Consider the following 20,205-nt stretch of genomic DNA (forward strand, 5'->3'; position numbering starts at 1 on the left):
GAAATGGCCTCTGGAGTGGACAACTGACTTCTTTGTCAACTATATACTCCCAACCTCTATCAAGTCTGTGGAGAACACAATAGCTTTGTGAGACTTAAGTAGGAAAGGCACCTGGAATGAGAATGGATGACGGAATGGGGGAAGGAGTGGGGAGACACAGAGAAGGGAAGAATCGCAGCCTCTACACGTGGCCAGGCTCTTAAAGTCAGTCATCTTTTCATTAACAGTGTCTCTACCATGTGACTTGATAACCTATGTTTAAAAAAAATGTAGTCACATACGTGGAAATAGTTTTCTGAATTAGTTTATTGTAAAATCTGTTCAAGGATAAACTTTTCCCCTATAAATAAAATGCTTACAAAAATATTAGTTTTTAACCTTTGAATTACAGTAACTTCTCAGTGAAGTCTGCCCTTGGGTCCCAATTGGACCCTTCAGGACCATTCAAAGTAAATTTAATCTCTCTTCAAAGTGACGACTTTTAAAATATTTAGAAACAGTTTTTATGTCCCCAACATACTAGTTATTTCCCTCAGTAGCAACGGCGTGGAATTTGTTTATTGAAATAAAATGTAACTAAGATAATAGCGTACAATAATTGAAAGGTGCTTTTCATTTTTCTTCATGTAAACATTTTCCCTGACAACCATTCTGTGTTTGCCTCAGGGACAGGGGTGACAGAGGCCACCTCAGGAAGAGCCTGACAGCTGCAGAGAGAGGAAGCTCCCACACCAATCTGGGAATCTTGGAAAGGAGAATGGGGGCTGAGGTAGGAGAAGCTGGTCTGTGAGACACGTGTATCTCTGCCCTACCTTTCTGGGTCAAAGTCGCAGAGTTGAAAGCATTTTAGGTAGAGGGAAACCAAAAGCTGAGGGACGGAATCCACCTAATTGGCTGACACAGTAAAGTGGCAGCATGGAGGGAGTTTGGGGGACACTCCTGACCACACTCAAACCGTGTGTGGGTAGAAGCGGGCTAGGAGTGCACGTACACCCCTCAAGCGTGGAGCCTACCTGGCCAGAGGGTTTGCAGCATGGGGACGGGGAGTCCACATGGAAGTCCACAGGACGACCTGCCCAACCTGAGACCAAAGGCGAGTCATGGCAAAACCTCTGGAGTCTTCAGCCCCAGACAGCACCATGCTGGGGCCTAGTCATCAGAGCGAGGACCCCAGGCTCTGACTGGACCCGTGGAACAGAGTGTGAGTTCACAAAAAATCCCCAAATTTTAAATCTGACAAATACCAAAAGCATTACAAAATCCAGAAAAAATTATTAATTAATTACCCTACCCACTTCTACAATATTTTTTGTCTACATTACTTTTGTCTACATTACTTTTGACAATTACTTTTCATAAACCATCTTCTATAGAGAAAATGGAAAGATAATAAATTCTTTCCTCTGAACATTGATTGCAAATTGTTTTTCTTATTAACAGTGAGACACATAAAACATGTGACTTCACATACAGACACCCCAGTTGTTTGTTGTAATGCTACGGGTTTGTGCTGTGCAAATACAGAAATTCTCATGAATTCTATTTTGTCCAAATCTCCTAAAAATGTGTAGTACCTTTGTAATTGTAGTTATACATTGTACATTTATATGAGTATGTTTATAATAGTATGCTATTGGCAGGAAAAAACTTCTACTTTTACCAGGTGGCAATGAGAACCAATTCTTTCACTTAACAATTTTACATGTCGAAAGGTAGGAATCATTTTTAATATAGCTACTGGCCATTTGGTTTTCAGTTCTCTGAAATGTCTGTTCATATCCTTTGGCTATTTTTCTAATTTTTTGTGATTTTTCTTATTGATTTGGATGTATTCTTTATATATGTTAATACTTCTTGCTTTGCAAAACTTTCTCTAATCTGCTGTCAAAGAGATGCACTGTGATAATTTTTAAGTTAAAAAAATTTTTTTCACATTTAGTTCTTCAATCTATCTGAATTTTGTTTTCGCAAAGGTGTGACTTTATCTTTTTGCTGCAAGAAAGTAACATTATACCATTACCAGTACTGAATAGACCATCCTTTCCTCACTGGGTTAAGACGTTATCTGTATCATAAAATAAGTCTCTACATCTATTTAGACCTAGACAACACACATATTATATCATAAGAGTGTTGTATGTAAATTTCTGAAATAGATGGATAGTAAATGCTAGAGAAACCACAATCCTGAAGGAGTACACTATTGTGAATAACTGAATTTTCCAGAGAGCTAGGGGGCAGCACTTTAAGGTTCAAAACTTTTTAAATTATATCAATTTTGAAGGGATATTATTCTAAATGAAATATCCCTATTTTTTATTTATCCTTTGAGTTACAACTCTAACAACTGTTCCTTGTAACATTTCAAACTGCAAGGGGGAGACGCATTTTGGCACTATGGTAGACCAAACTAATAAAGAAAACTTCATTATTATAAATTCATAGAAATAAGGGAAGAAATACAAACAATTTTGAAAAAATACATGACCAAGCTAGAAAGAAAGAGAAGGAAAGTCCCCGGTGCTAAAACAAAAGGGAAGATTAAGAGCAGAGCTGTGAACTCACAAGCTGGAGCTGTGGCATCCTGGACGGATATAGAATCAGTGATAAATTGGAGGGTCCAGGAGCTGGGGTTTTCATCTCTGTGCTAGGGCAGATGTGACTTTGGGGCCCCATATGTTCGGGGTATGTAGAACTGAGATACCTGCAGACAACTGACCTCTAGGAAGGCTGCCTCCTCACAAAAAGGTGAACTTGAAAAACTTTCTCTGCCAATACCTCTGCCCAGGGAAGTGATAAGAAGCTGTGGGTGAAGAAGGAAATTTAAAAGTCTGAGCCATGTACCAGTGATTCTTACCAAAGGCATGATAAGGGAAGCACCACAACAAAAAAATTAATGTTATCAATGAGTCCTGATATGGGGTAACATCTGGGGCACCAAAGTCACATCCAAGAAAAGTTATTTCAGTGCAACACAATAAGAAAAATAGATTAATATATGAAACAGCTGTCAAGAGACAAGGAGGAAAGGATCAAGAAGGAGAGTGTATAAAGAACGGCAATACTGAGAGATAACGACTGAAACATTTTCAGAATTTGACAGAAATCCTTAGATTAAAGAAAAAACATCTCACCTAGTTAGGATGAACAAAAATAATTCACACCTGGAGAAATCATAGTAAAGTGTGAATGATCAAAAATAATCAAAGTGTGAAACTTCAAAATACCTAGTTTAGTTAGGATGAATAAAAATAAATTCACAGCTGGAAAAATCATAGCTAAAATATAAAACATCAAAAACAATAAAAATCACTCAGAGATGAAAGCTAGATTGTCAACAACAACAACAAAATGTATGCTGATAGCTATCTTCTCAATGACCATAATAGAGGCTAAAAACAAGAGGGTATTTTCAAACTACTGAAACAAAAGAGCTGTCATCCTTAAATTTTAAAAGTATTTAAACTCTCATTTAAGAATTAGATTAAAAAATACATTTTTAGGTAAATGTTTTTAAAAATACTAATGGATGTACTTTAGGAATAAGTATATTGATCATGATAGGAGTAGGATATATATGAAGCAGAGAAGAACAAAGGCATTAGAAAACATCTGGATAAATCTAAATAAACATTAACTGTAAAAACAAGAGCAAAGACTAATTTGGAGTTAAAGGATTTAAAAAGAAGGTGAAACTAAAATATTTCACAACTATGACAGGAAGACAGGAAGCACAGTAATTCAAGCCCACGTGTTCTAAGATGTTTCGATTGTTCAAGATAACGTCAGACCTGTTGATTTTTATTAGCTTTTTAGAATCAAACATGCATGTTAAAAATTTAAGGACAATTACTAAATAAATAAGAAAAGAATCTATAACACTAAACCAGTCGAGAGATAAAAAAGGAGAGGAATAAAGAAAAGTTGATCAATCCAACAGAAAGACTCTATGATCTTACAATTCCACTACTAGCTGCATATCCTAGAGAGACTCTGGCACATGCACAAAAGAAGATATATTAAGTGAAGTAAGTCAGACAGAGAAAGACAAATAGCATCTGATATCACCTATATGTGGAATCTAAAAAATATTGACATTTGATATATCTAAGTGATGGGTAGACAGGTGTCTGCTACAGTTTCTGTAGTTTTTCATATATTAAAGTTATTCATTGTGAAATTTAAAAAACTATTCAAATAACTCAGAGGTATATAAAGCAAAATCAGTCTTCTATTCCTCTCCTCTGACAATTTTATCTTCCCATATTTTTCTGTTGCTTGTGCAAGAATATATACATATACTTTTAAAAATTGTATCATAGTTTACATATTATTCTGGAACTTAATATTTGACTCAGTATATTGTAGACAATTTCTTCCAAGTAAATACACAAAGATTTCTTTGTATTTTTTCACAGTACGAATTTATCATAATTTTCTCCACTGATTCCCATATTGATTAGATTTCCAGGAATGTTTTTTTGTTTGTTTGGGGAGAACAACTAAAATTTGCTACTAAAATGATTCTGTAATGAATTGCTGCACTTTTATTTCTGTCAGATAAATTCCCAGAAATGAGATTTCTGGATCAAAAAATATATACATTTTACATTTTAATAACTATCACTAAATTGCTTGCAATAACAGTTATAATTTTTCAGTCCCACCAATCGTGTACAGTAATGCCAGTTCCATGTCTCCTGGCCAGCATTAGAAGTTATCGATCTTTTCAATCTTTGGCATTCTAAATTACTGGGTGGGTTTTTGTTTGTTAGTTTATTTCATTTTCTTAACAACTTGTAAACTTGAGCGTCTTTCCTATGTTTACTGGACACTTGTGTTTTCTCCACTGGAATTGCCTGTTAATATTTTTTGCTCTTGTTAAAAATAATTTGGTATCTTCTATATAACTTGCTCATTTGCTCAGTAAACATTCATGGAGCAGACAGTGAGGGCCTGACAATGGCAATTAAGATACAGATGGTACCTTCAAGGAACTTGTAGTCTAGTAGAGGGATTCGAGTGATAAAGTGTTACATGCACTGCAAGGAATGTCAGTCCAAACAGAGTACAAGGGAGACACTTTGGAGACCCAGGAAGGATTGGAAAGTTTACTTCAGAATGTGATGCTTCTGCTGCTGTGTCTTGAAAATGAATGAGTATTTGCCAGGCATTTCCCACAGCTGGGAATCTGTGTGAGAGAGAAGAAACGGTGTATTAAACCTCGCAGATGAGTGCTTAAGAGTTGTGACACTGAGATAGGAAATCAGGAGTTGCAGCTTCAGGAAGAGAATGAGGACGAGGAATTCCAAGTGCCTGTGACATATCTGGCTGAAGACATTCAGTGAATAGTTGAATAAATATGTCTGGAGCGCAGAAGGCTGGTCCGAATTAGAAATCTAGATTTGAGAGTCATCAACATACCGGTAGCGATTTGTCATTAGTTACAGCAACGACATTAGTTACACCAGTTATAGAGCTGGTGAAGCTATACCAGCTCTCTGGGGTTTCTGGTGTGAAGGATGATTTGTCAGCAAACTAAATGGCCTCCAACTGCTATTGTTTAAAGCTCTTATGTCTGCTTTATTGGTTTTTTTTTTTAATGTATCTTCCTTTGTTTTTACTAGTCATTCTTGATGGTGTCAAGTATCACCTATTATACTCCATTTTCTGCCTACTTTTCTTTTGTTTTAACATCTTTATTGGAGTATAATTGCTTTACAGTGGTGTGTTAGTTTCTGCTTCATAACAAAGTGAATCAGCTATACGTATACATGTATCCCCACTACGTTTTTAAGAAGTTCTGTACATAGAGATTGGCTAACCTCCCCCCAAATTTAGGATTGTGGGGATATATTAATATCAGTATCTATGAATGTATCTAACTAGAGGTGGATGAGGAGCTGTCTTGGTAAAATACTGAGACATACGGAGGTTTTGTCTTTTAAGAAGTTTGTGGTTTATGCCCTTATTCTGGTGTGTTTTCCAGAATAGATTAAGGGGTCAGATACTTGGGTTCTGGCTCAATGAAACTTTGCTATGTTAATAGACTGAGACATAATCTCAGCATCTTTAACTGCCTTCCCTTTACAAATAAGCTATTTATGAATTGAATTTTTAAAGAAACTCATTTAACCAAATGATTTACATTTTAATTTCAGACACACTTTAAGATGAATCTTTCATAGCCCTACTTCTATCACTTCAGCTTGAAGACCATCTTCATCAAGCAGGTCAGGGCTAACAGTGAAATGCAGATAGCACCCTCACTGTTTAAATATGCCCATCACTCAATCCTTAGTAAATTAAGTAATATTTTGTAATCAAATCAGTACTCCAAATTATTCTGATTTAGGAATTCTAACCTGATCTCCTATTTTCTTTTCATTTGGCATTGCCTTTTGTATTTTACTTTATACTATCAAAGCAAGATATGCACGTGGTTAGAAAATCAAACAGAAGAGCTGATCATGAAGAGTTTGCTGCTCCGTCTTTCCAACACACTAGTTTGCTCTTTAGAGGCAATTCTTTAAAAATGTTTGTTTTGAGTCCCTTTGGGATGTCTCAACAATCTTTTAAATTGCTCATTAGTGTTTGTGGTTTTACAGCTTTTTTAGACAGTGTCTTCTGACTTCCTACTGATAGATGAAGGTTAATCTCATCTGTATCTCCTACTTCACGTCCCCATGTTTTACCACTGTTTACACTTTTTCTATTAGATACCTCTGCAGTGTTAAACAGCTTGTTAAACCTCCAGTTGCTATCCCAACAACCATAGCCAATATCTCTTGATCCCCCAATAATGATCAAGACATTGATAACACTGGCTTTCCCTACACCTCTTCAACTCCAACCCATCTCCTAAATTCTTACTTTTTATATTATTGAGGTGGATAACCTTTACATTCTTTCTTAGAATACAATTAAGTCTCTGATTTGTTTATGAGTTATTTTTTTTAATTTCTATTGGACTATAGCTGATTTACAATGTTGTGTTAGTTTTTGCTGTACAGCAAGGTGAATCAGTTATACATATATGTATACGTATATCCACTCTTTTTTTAGATTCTCTTCCCATATAGGTCATTACAGAATATTGAGTAGCGTTCCCTGTGCTGTATAGTAGGTCCTTATTAGTTATCTATTTTATATACAGTAGTGTGTATACAATTGTTTATGGGTTAATTTTTAAATCGAAATTTCACAGCTGTAACTGAGCAAGTGGGTCCTCTGCTTAAGGGAAAGACCAGAGAGAAAAGGATTTTTTGCAGGGCAGCCAAGCAAGGAGACAGGAGGCAAAGCTCAGCTGTCTCCTCCACTGGCTTTTTATTTTTTTTGTGGTACGCGGGGCCTCTCACTGTTGTGGCCTCTCCCGCTGCGGAGCACAGGCTCCGGACGCGCAGGCTCAGCGGCCATGGGTCACTGGCCCAGCCGCTCCGCGGCACGTGGGATCTTCCCGGACCGGGGCACGAACCCATGTCCCCTTCATCGGCAGGCGGACTCTCAACCACTGCGCCACCAGGGAAGCCCTCCACTGGGTTTTGAGTGTGATATTTATCACAGGAATGGGGACTGGGAGGGTGTTGGACTTGAGAAAAGATTGGGGAAAGTAAAGCGAGGTTTCAAGGGTCCTCTGCACAGGCACGACTGTCTTCATGTCTGTGCAAATTTATGCAAATTTGGGGGGGTTCCGTGTGTTACATGTGGTGGATTTTTGGCCCATGACATCTAAAGTTCGCTGATTGGTCATCTAGTCCCTCAATGATCCTGTGCAATGTTCAGTGCAAGGAGGTTGCCAACAAGCTGCTTCTTCATCTGTGATTTTCCTGCTGTTCTGCAGCTAAGCTCAAAGGTCTTAATTAATCATCTTTTGCCTTATTTTAATCAAGGCAAATGGATATGGGGGTATGGTTTCACAACTCAAAGTTTACAGTATTATGAATATGTAAATTCTGTTTACTGCAGAGTCAAGTTGTGGGATTGGATTACATTCCTTCTTCTGTAGATCCCATGTCACTACTGCTGTGCCAGTCAAAGGAAACATCTCTACAGTTAAGTTCAAGTAGGTCCTCCTTTCTCTGCTCTACCATATGTCTCTACTATATTCTCAAGCTTCTCAAAACTCATTCTATCTAATCAATTGAATCTCCTTCTAACCCTAAGACCTGAATCGGGAAATCTCGGACCCCTTGCTGAAATCTGAACTGGTTACTCTTTAGGTGTCAAACTACCATTTGGGGATTATATACTATTGTTCTTCTGGTTTGGCACTTGGGTCTCCTAAAGCTTACCTTGTCCTTTTTTTTTTTTTTTTTTTTTTGTTTAGTTGGAACATGTCTAAGCAACTATTTAAGAATTGATGAACATCTAACACATATATATGGAATCTAAAAAAAAAAAAGGTTCTGAAGAACCTAGGGGCAGGACAGGAATAAAGATGCAGACGTAGAGAATGGACTTGAGGACACTGGGAGGGGGAAGGGTAAGCCTGGATGAAGTGAGAGAGTGGCATGGACTTTGGTAGTATATACTACCAAATGTAAAATAGATAGCTAGTGGGAAGCAGCTGCATAGCACAGGGAGATCAGCTCTGTGCTTTGTGACCACCTAGAGGGGTGGGATAGGGAGGGTGGGAGGCAGACACAAGAGGGAGGAGATATGGGGATATATGTATATGTATAGCTGATTCACTTTGTTATAAAGCAGAAACTAACACACCCTTGTAAAGCAATTATACTCCAATAAAGATGTTAAAAAAAACCTATTCAATCAAATACGATTGAAGCTGAAAAAATTACAATAATGTTGAAAAAATAAAGTAACTTACTTAGAATATTTTTTAAATGGTGAATAGAAAGAAAATATTTTGAGCCCTTGGAGTCTAAAAATCTCTTTAATTTCCCTCACATTTTACTGATAGTTTAGCCAAGTATAGAATTGTAGGTTGAAAATCATTTTTACTTAGAAATCTGAAGACTCTTTGCCAGTGAAAAGTCTGATGACAGCTGCTCCTTGAAAGCTCTTAGGAATTTAGCATGTGTTCTTAAAATAAAACATACCTATTGAGGACCGAAGAAGTTCCAAATGGCCTTTTCCCTTATATTTTCAACTACAGACAAAGCTTCAAACTTGAATTATAGACACCTGATCTGTTAAGAAATCTAAGGATTAGTTATGGTATGTAAAAATAATTCATTCTTACAACCTTTAGAGTTCTGCAAATAATTGGCCACGCCAATCAAATGATCAGGCTGGGGTCTTCCATACCTATTCTAATAAGGAGTTTGAATCTTATGTGAGCACTTGTTTCTTTTTATGCCATGTTATAACTTGAAAATAGTGAAGTCCTACCCCCTAATCAAGTACTGTTGATCCTAATATAAAAAATAGCATGAAACTAATGATTAACTGTGAAGACAGAAGCACCATTGGGGCTGATTTTATTAAGGGAGACTGCTCAATATCTTTTGATACTAGAATTTTAATTAAAAGTGTTATGTGTTCCAATTTTTCATTTCCTTACCTTCCATGGGAAGATTGCCAAGCCTGAAGGATTAAATGCAAAACCAGAAATAATTAAAATATATAAAAAAGCAAGACTTTTAAATAAACTTTTTTCATGTGCTTATGCTCTGAGTTCATTTTAGGTGAAAAGAAAGCTAGTGATACTACCTTAGTTGAGTTGTCTGCTAAATATTCTATGTACATAATTGCCATTACGATCCAAACATTCATAAGCTTATTTCTTTCTACAATTCCACTTCTGTGTTCCTTAATGTTACCAAAGAAACATAATCTTTTCTGCAACCAGAAAATCAATGATGAGTGCCCCCTAAGTGATATCAAGAAACATAAACAATATTACTGATTTTTACTTGTTTCTTAATTCTGTTTACAATTTGTAGGTAATTTCAGATGGCTGATTTCTGAATTCGTACTGAATTATCTATGCCCCTTAAAGCCGTAAAGATTTGAGGCCTAATTGCCTTTGCATCCAGCATCCCAGCAGCATAGCCAACCAGGGTACCACTGTCAACTGTTCCCACACCTGAATATAGAAACACAAGGAAACATTTCTACACGGGGACTTCTGCGCTACCATTCCCTTGCTGCTCCTTAGTGCTCAAAGCAAAATGCATGCCTTTGTTTTGCAACATTCTATTGAATTTTCTTCCTACTGGATTTAATTTAACTTGATGTAATGCTATTACTTTTTTCCAGTAGTCGATGTTGTCTTATATATTTAGTAAACAGTCAAATTACGTTATTTTCTTTTATGGAATTTCAGCCTCCTTTTGAAATCTGGCAGCACTGAGACCAGAAAAAGAAGAAAAGGACAAAGAACAGTTGACCGAGCCCATCTTACGGGGATCACTGCCTTTGGTACTGTTACTTTCTTTGTAGCTGTAGCCCTCCTCTAAAATGCGAGTCAACTCCATCATTACCTTACTGTTATCTCCCATTTCACCATAAACGTAGACCTGCATCTTAATTTTTGTGTCTGTGGAGTTACAAGCCATATGGTATATCTCACCAAATCTAACTCTAATAATACTATCATCTATGAAACAGAACATATATGTCATTTTTTATATTTTACATTCATGTGGTACATCACATCTTAGGAATTATGTATTATATATTTAATCTCATTTAATCCTCCAAGAAATACTGTGAGAAGGGGATTATTAATCCTATTTTACAGATGAGAAAACAGGGGCTCAGAGAGGTAAAGGGATTTCCCTAGGGCCACACAGCTATTCATTATCAAGGCCAGGACACTAGCCCAGCCTTCTGAAACGAAGTCTACACTTTTACAAATATCTAGCACCTATTCAATGTCCCTCTGGTTCTTTCCCACCTATCACAACGGGGGCAAATTCAAAAGAGAGCAACAGTTCACATGACTCTCAGGTCAATGTATTTCAGCATGTCTTATTTCAGATTAAGTGAGGAAAATCGTCCATGGCCTGACAATCCAGGTTTTCCTCCGTCTTGTACCAACCGACATTGCCAACCCATTATTCTCTAATCTCTCATGTGCACTTTTGCTCTAGTGAGACCAAGGAACTTCTTTTCTAAGAAATGTTAAACATTTAAATTGTTACAAAAATTTCTGTTATCAATTAATTTTGACAAAGTCCCCACTGTGAGTAAGCTACTCCGAGGACACACAGGGAAAAGAAGAACCCACATTTTCTGAGTGCCTTCCGTGGTTGATATCTCTATGTATATTAGTTTAATTAGCCTTTAAAGCAAGTTTTCAAACCATATAAAAGTATATCCTTTTCCTTTTTACAAAAAAGGTACCCGAGGCTTAGAGAAGCTAAGTAACTTGCCCACTCTCACGGCAATTTCTTGAGTTTGTTTTGAACTTCATAGACGATTGTAATTTCAAAGCTCATGGTTTTACATTTTGTCTTTACCAAATTTCTCTCAAGTCGCTGATCATCTAATTAGAGAAACAGATGACCTTTGCAGTGCTCTATAAAAAGCAATGGTGAGATATAGCATTAATACAGATACTAGACATCCAATATAATGTACTGTAGAAAAAAGCATGTCTGTTCTAAATGTGAAATGCTACCATTTTCTAAGATAAATGAGTAGCAGATAATGTGTTATAGCTTAAGAGAGAACAAAACCTCTTCTGCCTAAAGTAGTCAAGGAAGGCTTCAGGGAGTAAGTGAGACTATGATTATTACTTAGGTGGGACTTTTTAGAATTCCGATTGATGGAGAAGGAAGGAAAGAGTATTGCAAGATAAGAATGTGGTGTGGTTGAAAGTATAGAACTGGGAAAAGTCGAGTCTCTTTGAGGGATAGTGACTAGTGTGGATGGTGAGGGTGGAAACATGGGCTGGAGTCAATCATGGAAAAGTCTGAACCTCAGGCTAAGGGGTTGGGGATTTATTCTATAGGTAGAAGGGAATCTTTTTTTCTTTATTATTTTTTTGGCGTCACCACATGGCCTGCGGGATCTTAGTTCCCTGACCGGGGATCAAACCCAGGCCCCTTGCAGGGCAAGCGCAGAGTACTAACCACTGGACCACCAGGGAATTCCAGAAGGGTATCATTTTTAAGTCCAGCTGAGATGGGATGATAGGAGTGTTTGGGGAAGGTGATAGTGGGGAAAGAATTCATACTGGAGGGAATTATGGGAATGAGGTAAAGTATGAAGAAGTTTTGTGTGTGTGTGTGTGTGTGTGTGTGTGTGTGTGTGTGTGCGCGCACATGCCCGCAAGACTGGGTTAGGAGACTTTATGAAAGAAAAGTCAAAGAGGCTTGGTAAGTAACTGAATGTGGGAAGCAGCAAGCAATGAGTTAAGATGCCTGCCAAAGCTTTCCAGCAGGACGATGGAAAGAACAGAGGTAACTTAGCAGGCCTGGAGATTGAGGGGAAGAACTATTTCAGATGAATTTATTTGAGGCGATGGCAGAATATCCAAGTGGAAGTCTCCAAGAGACAGCCAGAAATGTAACACTAATTGCAATTATCAAGGGTTAGAAAATATGGCTTTGGGAGTCATCTGGATCTCGAGGAAGGTTCTAGAGACAGTGATGGCCACCAAGAGAGAAAAAGGCAGGGACATCAGAGAGAGGCTGTGGTCAGCACTGATTCTAACTTTCCTAATTTTATCATTTCCGTGTGACTTTCTAAGGGATAACCCAACTTGTGGTAGAAATTATTATATATCTTTTAGCTACTAAAACTGTCACTCTAGCTGTGATAGATATAAAATTGTTCATAAAGTGTGACAAGAAGGAAATAGGGAAGGAATATCAAATAGGAACACCAAAAACTTGGCTAAATCTATATATTTCTTAAGGGAAAAAACCAGAAATTGTGTAGAAATTATATAGAAAAAATAGAAATTGTATAGAAATTATTTACTCTGACATTGTCAAGTAGCTTTTCATTTAGACATAAGACATGTTGAATCTTAATTCTCTAAATCATAATTATGGATAAAGCAATAAGTAGTCCAAGTATTTAATAATGTTAATGTTTATTATGTGATATAACTATATATTTTCAATATACAATGAGGCCCAAAGATATATTACATAATGTGCCTTATTATTTAAATGATCAAAGTATCACATTTCTTAGGTGCTCTTTACATTAGCAAGTATTATTAGGATAAAATGTTCTAAAGCACATTTTTTTTTCTTGAGAGAATAAGAAAAGTAGCTCTTTATCGTAAGCAAGTTACACTCTTTAAGTGTCATTTTGTTTTGCTTTGCTCTGTTTTGTTTTCAAGAGGGGCTTACTATAAGTACTTGATACTTTGAGAAGACAATATTTTATAATAACTTTTCATATCTTACAAAAGGGATGTTTCAAAAATAGAGGTTTTGGTTATCTTAACCTCACTCTTCTGTTGTATTTATTTTGTGACACTAAAGTAATCTCAAAGTTACTTCCATTCATTCCTCAGACATAGGATTTGTAAATCTCTGTTTCCTCATCAGTCACTCTGGTAGTACAATTGTAATGTTCCTCTTCCTGTTTTCTTTTTTAATCATTTACGTTAATCTTTTCCAAATTCTCTCTAATCTGGCCACGTTCTTCTCGTAATAAAATGTACAGATTCGACTGTAATTTTCCAGGTCAAATTGTAACAGTCATCTAAATGTCAACAGTCACATTTTTCAAGTGGGGATCCCAGGAGTAGTTTATATAGCTCTGCAAACCAAACAATAATACTGTCTATAGGCACTCAAATCTCATGCTTCGGGAAATAAATTGGAGTGTCTGTAAAGAAATAGGAAAGTGTTCCTTCCTCAGCATTCACTATTTAACTAATTCAATTTATCCACTCGGCTTTTTCTGTGTAACTTTTCTTTTGCATTAGTTTCCAGTTCTACAACTATTGGTAATTGCCATAGGTGATATAGAAAATTACATAAGCCGATAACCTGGCACTGTATTGAAATTCTCGTTCCTGGGAACTCTCTTGAGCTTGTAGTTCTTAATAGGTAAATTTCATTTTATGTATATATAGAAACACATTCTCCTCCAAACAACAATTTCATGACATCCTATACGGTGCCCTTCAAATTTTCAAATAAACGTTGTGCAAAATGCTGAACTTTAAAGGTTTCTCATTGGAATATAAGTATTAGAAATGTTTTTTTGTTTTGTTTTGTTTTTTTGTCTTTGGCTGTGCCACGGCTTGCGGGATCTTAGCTCCCTGACCAGGGATCGAACCCGTGCCCCCTGTAGTGGAAGCAGGGAGTTCTAACCACTAGACTGCCAGGGGATTCCCAGAAATGTTTTAAATTAATGCAATTCATAGTAGAAAAGATGATGAGGCTTACACTAGATTTCTCTTGTTTCAATTGTTATCAAACGCAGTTGTCATAACATTACACTTAGGAATTTCAAAGCAGTGTAAGAGAATGACATGCTTCTTTTTGTGTGTACTATCATTAGCTAACCCTACCTGGTACCAGTGATGGACACCCCCAGCTAATATCAGGGGCTAGTTTTGGAGGTAAATATATGTCGTGAAAGAGGGAAGAAGAGAAATTCTCTAATTTCTGCAGGTGAGATTTCATCCCCCTACTCAAATTAGCATGAACCACTGGATGTGGTTCTAATTTTTGTTGCTGTTCTCAGGAGAGGTTAGTTTTCTATTGAACTCACTTTCTTATGTGCTGGGAAGGAAATGATAGGATGAGTCATGGCCGACTTAGAGCTCAGGATGATTTGTGTTACTAACATCTCTTTAGTGTTACTAATATCTCTCAACACAGTGCCATGTGAACTGATCCATTGCTGGGGCAGTATGGGGACTTCCATGATAGCTGGAGGAGAAAGTGCAATTAGATAGCTTTCATGCTAATTAGATTCATTTAACAGGCTGAATTTCCATGTTTGATTCTCCATTCCCATATCTGATTATCTCTATGAGCAATGCAATTAACTAAATCAAATATTAACTATGACAGATTCTAAAATCTGGTTGGGCCTAGTTTAGCTCTGCATAGAGTACAAGTGATGGTGGGGGGATGAGAAAAAAATAGTCTTTTCAAAATTTTCATCTCTGTGTTTTAAATTCCAGTCAAAATCACTTGCTCTTGTTTTCTGAAATACATACCTGTATTTGTTGAAAGAAGTCTTCATGTTTTCAATTGAAAAGGATTAGACTAATAAAAAGAACCAACCACCTAACATGCACATTGACAGTATTTAACTTCAAATAATGTACATAATATATAAAATAATAATATATTATATGAAGTAAAATATTGACTGTCATAGTTAGCATATAAATGTAATTCTATAAACTGACACTTTGTTAGTAGTAATTAAACAAAGGTTGGCATTAGTGAAAATAATTGTTTTATTTCTGTATTTTTCAATCTGTGTGCCTTCTGATATGTGTTTTGCAGTTTTGACTAGTTATGCACGTCTAGTCATCTTTAATACTAAATGCTTTTCAATAATTACTGTGTTAAACGCTTGATATAATTTTCCTGAATATACAGTGCTAGCATGCTTTAAAAAAGCTTTGATTTTATATTTATTACCATAATATATTTTATTTAGAACAAAACATTACAGCACGACTTTAATTACTAGGGAGAAATAATTGTCAGGCTACGGATCCCAGTAATGATCAGTATTTCTACTTGACGCTGCAAGGTTTTAAAGGTGCAAGAGTGCTAACAACAGGAAACACCAAGAACTATGGCAGCATTACTTTTTCAGCATTCTGAGAATTAGTGGCCCTTTGGGGAGGATGTCTCTGTTGAACGTACTATCAGCTCAGGCTTCATTCTCAGAAGGGAACAAAGGCACTGTCAGAGTATCTGCCACAATTTAAACCCAACTGCTAGGTCCACTCGGCAATTTCTCCGAAAAGACCATGGGTAACTAATTTAATTTTGCTTGCCGTGGCTGTACCTTGGCTTCTGAGAGACAAAGTCCTTGCAAAGCCAGGAAGGACATGTTATATCATTATATCCACTTTTTGCTTATAATAATGTAAAGTCTGGGGCTGAGAAAGATGTCCTTGCATTTGCAAAGAGGGCTCTTTCACTTGTAACTGGTTGTATTTCCTCTACTGTTGGAGATTATCCATTTGCTACTTATCCAAAGCCCAGATTATTCTAAGAGCCTCAGAAGCTTTCTGATCCACTGTGCTGGTGGTATGTTCACAATCTGGAAGTGTTTTGCCCTTCGGCGTGGATTGTGATCCACACAGATACCTCCCTATGTAAGCCTGAAAGCCTTCATCCTAGTGCATGGCAACGTGCCTCATCCCAAATGTACCCAATCTTGACACATCAAATCTCAGACAGATGTTATGGAGACAACTAGTGAGTGGTGTGGGTGATCAGCGTCAAGCTACCTGCTAGAAAAACAAAAGATGCCTGTCCTACCTCCATGCACTTTAAGGACCAGCAACAAATTCTTTCTTTTTCTTTTATCTCCTTTTTCCTTTTTTTTTTTTTTTTTTTTTTTGCGGTACGCGGGCCTCTCACTGTTGTGGCCTCTCCCGTTGCGGAGCACAGGCTCCGGACGCGCAGGCTCAGCGGCCATGGCTCACGGGCCCAAGCGCCCCGCGGCACGTGGGATCTTCCCGGACCGGGGCGCGAACCCGTGTCCCCTGCATCGGCAGGCGGACTCTCAACCACTGCGCCACCAGGGAAGCCCTCCTTTTTGTAGATTGTCTTTGGCGACTCCTACATTCATCTTAACCAGATTTCCACCCTAAAAATTGAAAATAATACTTTATACACTATTTCCCACATGAACTTGAAACAACTTCTGAAACAGGAAGAAAGATGTTATCAGAGTGGGGTGAGATAGAGGGAAATAGCCTAAAATTTTAAGGTCACACTATCTTAGGTCAAATTCCGATTCTGACAGCGTGATCTTGGGCAAATAATTTAAATTTTCTCTGGTTCAGTTACTTTCTTTATTAACTGGAATAATAATGATAGTATCTACCTCAAAGAGCCATTATAAGGATTAAATTAGCCAATACCTGTAAAGAATGTAGCCCATTCAGTCCCTGACATGTTGTAATGTCTCTGTAAAATTTACCTGTTCTTACACAGCATAAATACATAACAGAGATGGGGCTCAGATCTGACTAGGAATCCAATCCTTGTTCTACCATGTCCTGGAAAAACATGATTAAATATTTTTTGTGTAGCATATTTTTGGAATTTCCAGTTAACTGGTCCCAGAAATTCTTTACCCCCAACTTCATGGATTCCTAAGAACTAACTAGGTTGCTTAGATACTAATGACGTTGGGAAGTAGCTCCAAAGATTGATTCAAACACTGTACTTATATTCCTGCTACTACATAGCAAAAAAATGTTGTGCTTAAGCGTTTGACATTTTCCAAAAAGTTCATGCTCCCTACAAGACCTGTTAAAAAAGATACAAGTACAGTCATTCTGGAGTTTATCTCTTACTTTAAATCTTCAAAGGACAGCCAAATCTGTCTCAACTAAATTCAAAAGAATCAGTGAAATAGTACTTATCTCCTCAACGATGAACACACAAGGGCTCATTTATTTTTCAAACTTTCGCTGCAATGTGCGAGTGAAGGATTTCAGTGGCTGCTAGGACTCTGTGGGTTGCTCTAAATTGCCCAGTTTTCCTCCCTTTTTATTTAGAAGGGAAAAAGAAGGCAGTTTAGGTGTAAGAATGTGGTAAATTCTAATCACCCTTCAGTGCCTGCTTTCTTGTGTGATGGTGAGCACCACAGCAGTATTTTCTCCATTAAAAAAAAAAAGTGTAGTCCTAATCTATGTGTATATTTGCTTTATAATGGTGCTCATGTTTAAAGAAGATAAATATTCACCCATCTTTTGGTAAAACCAAGTTATACCAAATAAAAGTAAGCCTGCCTTTCAACTGTTAAAGTAACTCCTTTAGCTGGTTAATGTTTATCCTTCCAGAAGACACACACACACACACATATTTACATTTATATTTGTGTATTTTTTTCCTTTAATGGGGTTCCCATCATTCTTAAAGACTCCTCTTTTAAACTAAATTTTGTTTTTGTTTGATTTTACTCATGTGTCATAAACTTCTTTCCATTTAACTTTTTAAATTTAAATCAAATTCTATTTAGCCTTCAAAAAACTTGTAAATTCTTACCTTTCTGCTTTTAACATTTTAAAATATATTCTTTCTCCAGTCTTTACTACTTTATTCTTACTTATATAGGCTCTTTCTGTAAGTCAACTTGCCAATGAAAATTCCAATTTGATAGGTTAAAGTGTAGTCAGTGACGATGTTATTCAGATTATAGTAAATATTTTTCAAACACTTTATTCAACAAAAAATACCAAAAACCTATTTTGCTTGACATCATGTGTATGTACATAAATATACCAATACACCAGCATTATGATGTATGAGGAAACACATGCTTCATCTAAATCGATCTAATGACACACTTATAAGAGTATTTCAGGTTAAACTTATATTAAAGTGATTTTCTTTACCACGTATTATGAGGAAAGCATTCTGACATTTTAAACAGATATTTCTCTCCTTTACTTTTAATATAATTTCATCAAATCTCATGATAAATCTGAAAAATTGAAATACAAGCAAGAGGAACATTTCCATAAATATCAATAAAGGTTAAAAACAAAAGATGGCTTAAGGAGCAATGTGAAAACGTCTGACTTTTTAGTTAGATCATTTTAATCTTTTCTTCGGAGAATAACTAAAAAAAGACAAAATTATATACACTAAGGCAGTAAAAACCACATGGTGATAATCAACACAAAAGAGTTTTTGCAGCATTCCAGAATTCAAGCTGTGCACATGGAGAACTGAGCTATTCCAAAAAGTTTGTACACCAAGGGTTATTCTCTATAGCCCATTTGAGCTATGAGTAATTTTGTAAGTGGAATTAGATTTTACTTCCAAAGATTGTTTTTCCATATCATTGCAGGCGTACAGACAGGACTCAGGCATGATGGATAATTACTCCTAGCACCCCCCTTCCCATGATGGAGATAGCAGCAGTGTGTTTTACTCAATAGATAATCTGCTCTCTTGATCAATGACCACTTAGTAGGAAAATGTATTCAGATCTCTGAACTATAATGGAAACTTAAGGTAAAAAAAAATGTTTACATTTTTTAAATGTTAACATTTAAAATGTTAAATGGTGGTGCAGTGGTTGAGAGTGGTTGAGAGTCCGCCTGCCGATCCAGCGAACACGGGTTCGTGCCCCGCTCCGGGAAGATCCCACATGCCGCGGAGCGGCTGGGCCCGTGAGCCATGGCCGCTGAGCTTGCGCGTCCGGAGCCTGTGCTCCGCAGCAGGAGAGGTCACAACAGTGAGAGGCCCGCGTACCGCAAAAAAGCAAAAAAACAAAACACTTGTAAAATAATTAAATTCTTATTGAAGGTGATCAGTGATACCGATGTAGGGTTTGTAAAGTAAGGGGGTTTTTCACACCCATAAATTTATGCAAGGTCATACCACCCCTAAAACGAATCTTAAGTAGTCTTTCTAGACAAAATATTTTGTAAATCCCATTCATTTAACAAATATCGAGTTCCTGAGAAAAGTTGCAAAATAAATATTTGTTGGATGAATAGGTATTTTTTGTATGTGTAGCTTTGGGTTATATGTAAAGAACGCAAACAAAGTTATAGGGAATCTACCCTGGAGAAACATTTAAGATGGTAAGACTTTTACATGGGAAGCACATACATTCTGTAGGAAGCTGAAGGTCATATGTCTTTAAAGACAGAGCTCAGACCGAGCGCTATGGACGTCAAAAGGGAGGGGTCACGGAGGAGGCGGAGTTTAACATGGGCCGTGAAATACTGGAATGATCTGGATCCGAAACTGGGAGAGGAGCGCCCCGGAAGAGACTCCAGCGGCATGCAATGGCATAGAAGTGTTCAGACACTGTTTGGCAGGGAATGGGGAAGCCAGAGAACATTTGTGACCAGGGAATGATAACGTCAGGGTTGTAGCTGGGGAAGAGTTATCTGCCGAAGTCTGTATAGAGGCTGGAAAGACTGGAAGCGTAATAATGGACACCCGGCAGGTCCTTGGAAATTTGGAGCGGAAGCTTGGGAACAGGTCAGGGTTGGGGCTAAAGGTCTGAGGATCTGGGAGTCCTCTTCCTTTTCCTAGTGTTCGTACTTGAGAAGCCTGGAAAACAGCAAAGGGCCGGGATAGGTCCTGGGCGGAGGGC

Source organism: Tursiops truncatus, chromosome 17, assembly GCF_011762595.2.
Source record: "Tursiops truncatus isolate mTurTru1 chromosome 17, mTurTru1.mat.Y, whole genome shotgun sequence".
Lineage (NCBI taxonomy): Eukaryota > Metazoa > Chordata > Mammalia > Artiodactyla > Delphinidae > Tursiops > Tursiops truncatus.